Source organism: Micromesistius poutassou (assembly GCF_964030765.1).
Source record: "Micromesistius poutassou genome assembly, chromosome: 11".
Classification (NCBI taxonomy): Eukaryota; Metazoa; Chordata; class Actinopteri; order Gadiformes; family Gadidae; genus Micromesistius; species Micromesistius poutassou.
The window spans coordinates 9,770,972-9,775,971 of NC_140281.1; positions in this window are offsets into that span (position 1 = coordinate 9,770,972).

Here is a 5,000-nt window from a genome sequence, read left to right on the forward strand (position 1 = left end):
GATTCAATAATCGCACATAGCGGATCACACTCCCTCGCTGTAGGCGGGTCCGAGGGGCTCATGAGTGAGCAAAAGAGGGCACAGAAAGACTGAAAATAAAATGTAAGCCACGGAAGCAATCTAGCAGATAGAGAGAAGTTGGCCTAATGAAAAGCCAGATTGGTAGAAACCCATTTATTGTGCTGCGGGTGATGGAGTTTAATTGAGAACAAGGCCCGGGACACGTGGAAGAGCGCTGTTCAACAATTTTATGAAGCCGAAAGGGGACACAGTTTATTGAGATGTATAGTAGGGGGGGTGGGGGGGGGGCTTTTATATATATAATTTAAAGTGCAAGCCTCGCCCTTAAATAGCCTTTTGTACATGTCTCGTTGTTGCTTTTAAGCTCTTAAGGAACTAAAAAGGCTGACGTGTTTTTTGTTTTTTCTTACGCCTCATTCACAGTGCTTTCAACAGAACAGAGGCCTGTGTTTTTGTGGGCAGCTCTCTCCCGATAATCAAATCGCTGCACTTGGATCAACACATTTCCAGGCAGAAATGTCACTGGTGTTGGGCGTCGTTTACATGGGCTCTGGTTCAAGAGTTGACGGTTTTTCTGAGTGAAAACCACTCATGGTGGGTTCTACACGTTACATTTACTGTAAATTATTCCCTGACAAGATGACATTATGAACACATTGCAAAGATTTGTATTTTTTTTTTTTTACTCCCTCCCCTGTACACTAGAGGGATCTACACTCCAGAAAAGGGAATGAGATTTCATAAGGCGGGTGTTAATGTGACACGAGAGGACAAGCGAGTCGTTCCCGTTATGTCGGGATGACCTGACTTGACTGATATTGGCAGTGTTTCGCAATATTTATATGTTTACCTTAAAAAAGCATTTGAGTTAATAACGATTTACATATTCAATTTCTATGCAAATATGCAACATGGAAGATTTCACCCTGCCTGTCACACACACCTTTATTTAGTAGACTCTTTAATCTAAAGCACCCTGCAGTGAATACAGGAATGAATAGGGGGTCTGGCAGCGTGCCAAGGGATGCCTACAGGTACTGCTTATATGCTGGGGTTCAGAACCACACAACATATGTCGTTTTATGGTAACACATGGGAAACTACGGATAAACTAAAAGCTCAAACTTAAACTCTGAAAGATTAACTATTTCAGGCATTTTTCTGTGTGCTCATAACTACAAGGATCCACAATCATGGTCATAAAATTAAGATTTACAATTGGTTTGATCCAGGGGCCATTTTTGGCCTGCTTGCCTTCGTGGTGGCAATAGTCTTTGGGCTGGCTTTGAAAAAAAGAAAATACACAGTTCACAGCATTTGACAGTAATGCAGTCACTAAAAAACCCTGAAGTCATGGCTTATTTTTTTTTTCATTTCTTTCTTTCTCTCTGCATCAACCGTGACAGGTAAATAATTTCCAAGACGTCACCACACAACACCATTTGCCTGTTCCGCTAAAGTGTATATTGGATAATATGCAGATATTGCCTCCAACCATTGCAAAGATAGAGGAAGCGAAAACATGAATTTCGTTTTGCCGATACAAAACACTCATCAAAATCCGTCATCACAGGAAGTTTTAGCTTGGCTTTCAAATGGTGTCGGTAATAAAGCCAATTTCACAAGTGAACTCTTTCCCTGCAATGTTCCGGCGCATTTCCCCTCTCCTCTCCGCAAGGTTTATGGCAGTTGGCATCCATATGTGTTTCATAACCGCCATCTCCTGGACTGACTGTCCCTTAGCCCCATCTATTCCGGGGTTGTTATACCATGTGTGAAAGAGCACAAGACGAAAAAGTACCTGAACGTACTTGCATGTGTGAATAGGGAAAATCACTAGCGGTGCCTGAAAGGTTATCTCGGTAATATACCGGGAACTATGGTTGAAGGATGCATTTGATTCACTGGCGTTATTAACCCTGTTCACATGTTGGAATCCATACAACTTGTATAGCGGCGTTCCTGTTGCCATTGAGAATGTGTCTGCGTGCAATCTGTTGCATTCGGTACAGAGGTGAAACACCGACATGGGCTCCATGATTGAACTGATAATCTCCTCTGGAATTTAAGATTGAATTTCTCTCTCTTTCAGCCAATCAGCTGTAAACACATGAACAAAAAAGGAAAGTGTATGCATGAAAAGAAAAAGTGAAATCCTACGGAACCTATGATTTGAGACGATTAACTGTGGCATGAGGTAGACGTAAAATTATATTAAAAACATTTTTTGGGTTGCAAGAAATAACATTTGTCCTTTGGGTGACAACCATCTTCCCTCAGGGGGCCTTCAATTGCGACACACTTAAACCTGGATTTGGACAAAAAAGGTTTGTCAGGAAGTGGCAAGAAAGCCTCCTTATGAGAGCGGACGTGTTCGCGGGTGTTTGGCTAAACCTCTTCCCTCGCACCCTGGGATCCGTCGGGCGGGTTGACGACGGTTGCCGTCAGCCTTTTAATTGGACAGGTGACTCCCAAGGCCCGTGCTGAAACCATCACGTCAGCAGCGCAATGAGCCCCCCCCCCGACCAAAAACACAGCAGGGCGGCCCCCCGTTTCCACCCCCCAAAAAAAACCACATCGGTATTAACGAGTGAGATTATGAATTATTACGATTTTTAGGCTGTATACAGTTGCGGAGAAATTAAGATGATATGAGAGAGAGAGAGAGAGAGAGAGAGAGAGAGAGAGAGAGAGAGAGAGAGAGAGAGAGATTAAAAGAAGAGAAGCACTCTCAGTGTGTGGTAAGCCCCTCAGTCGTCTCTTGTCAGACACCCCCAGTGGGGGAAAGGTGCCCCACATAGAGAAAGGGAGACACGTGAGACACTAACACCCCAACTGCTCCAAACACAGCCAACTACCGTGTACCCAAACAACAACTTAATCGGCTACAGGAGGACAAGTTGAGAGACTATGTGGCTGTGGATGGGTTTATAGGAAATATAATGATTGTAACTTTGATTTTAAAGTTAATTAATGAAGAGGTTTAATTACTGTGAACATTTTCATATACAAAGAGTTTGAGTTTGATAATTGCAGTAATATTAGCAAGATGTTGTTAAACGCTCATAGTGCTCTTGAACGTTCTTCAGGAACATTCCGTGATGCAAATGGAAGCCGGCAGCGGAGGTGAGGTCTGGAGGAATATATTGGATCTGTCAGCTGGCCCCGCCTCCCTCTGACTGACTGGGGGTGGCGGGGGTGAAAGGTCACGTGAGAAGATTGGAGTTCACTCCCAGGGGTTACGAGCTCATCAGGGAGCTACTTAGCCACCTGTAGGTGAAAACACACTCCTTAGGGACACACACACACACACACACACACTCACACACACACAGTCTCAGATGCACACTCACTCAGGAATGTAGCCCAATGCTGGCATGGATATGTAAAAAACATATACGCATACAGAAAAGACAGGGTAACAGGGTGGGCACAGGCACAGTTTCCCCCCCCCCCCCACCCCCCCCTCTCTGGGGTTTTTATCAGCCGTATCAATATTGGATGAGGTGTGAGCCACTCAATAAATAGATCCTTATTGATTTCTGCTAAACCGAGCTTTCTGTAGGGCCCTTCCAGCCCCTCCACCGTCTCACTCATCCCGCTCCCTCGAGTGTCTTGACCCAGGCTAAACACACACACACACACACACAGACACACACACACCACACACACACACACACAGCTCTCTCTCATGCAACGCATCCACATGGTCACACACGTGCATGCCCTCTCTGGGGCTCTCCGGAGTGACCTCATAAAGTAAGGCCAGCGAGTCTCTCCAATCGACCGCCAACTTGCCCCCCCCCCCCGCCCCCCCAACCCCTGAGGAGGTCAACAAGGCAAGCAGCCTCCAAACCATAGAGTAGCCGCAACCAGCCCTCGCCCGGGGGGGGGGAAGCGAACGTCAATCAAACTGTTAACATTTGAAGGAGGGATGCAACAGATGGAGAGAGAGAGAGAGGTAGAGCGATAGAGGAAGAGGAAGAGAGGGAAAGAGAGGGAGAGAGTGAGGGAGAGACAGGGAGAGAGAGGGAAAGAGATATAAATAGAGAGACAGAGAGAGAGAGAGGAAGAGATGAAAATAGAGTAAGAGAGTGAGGGAGAGAGACAGAGAGAAAGAGAGGGGTCTAGAGAGAGCAAAATAATGGAGTGTGTTCCTTGTCCAGTCTTTCTCCATCGCTCTCTTCCACAGAGGAGACCAGAGCAGACACTGATCTAATCTCTGCCTCTCACCTATCTTCTCTCCCATCTTTTTTTAACCTTGCTCTCCTGTACCAGGTGTGTGAATGGTGAGTCGTGGTGGGATGGCGTTCCATTCTGAATATCTCCCCTCACCCTATGATAATGAGCTGGGCACAGTGATGATGAGCTGGGCTGCCTCGTCGTGGCAACCCCAGGTGGGCAGGTGTTGACTGAAGAAACTCAATTCATGAATAAATAACAAATTGTCGGACATCCTTGGAAGTTAATGAAATAACACACACATACTCGTAATGTAAATATGGCCATGGTGCAAAATGCACTGTACGGTCACAGTCATTAAGAATCACCAGACCGTGGTTTCAATCTCATTAAACGCATACACAATCTTATCATTTAACAAAACATTTCCTGTTCCCTGATTGCTACGTCGCCACGATATCCAGTAAATCCAATATAAAGGTCTGCTCGGTCAGGTGTGTGCTGGAGGATGAGATGTGTTGTAGGCTGAAGCGCCACTGTATTGATCACCAGACCACAAGGCGTGACTGGCCTGTGGGCAACACGCACGTCCATGAAGAATTCATCTCACAGACAGTGGCAAGACATCTGCTTACACAGAGCTCAAAAGGACATGTGATCTGGTCAAACTGGGTGATGCTCCAGAGAAGTAAGTGTGTGTGTGTGTGTGTGTGTGTGTGTGTGTGTGTGTGTGTGTGTGTGTGTGTGTGTGTGTGTATGTGTGTGTGTGTGTGTGTGTGTGCGTGCGTGCGGGGGGG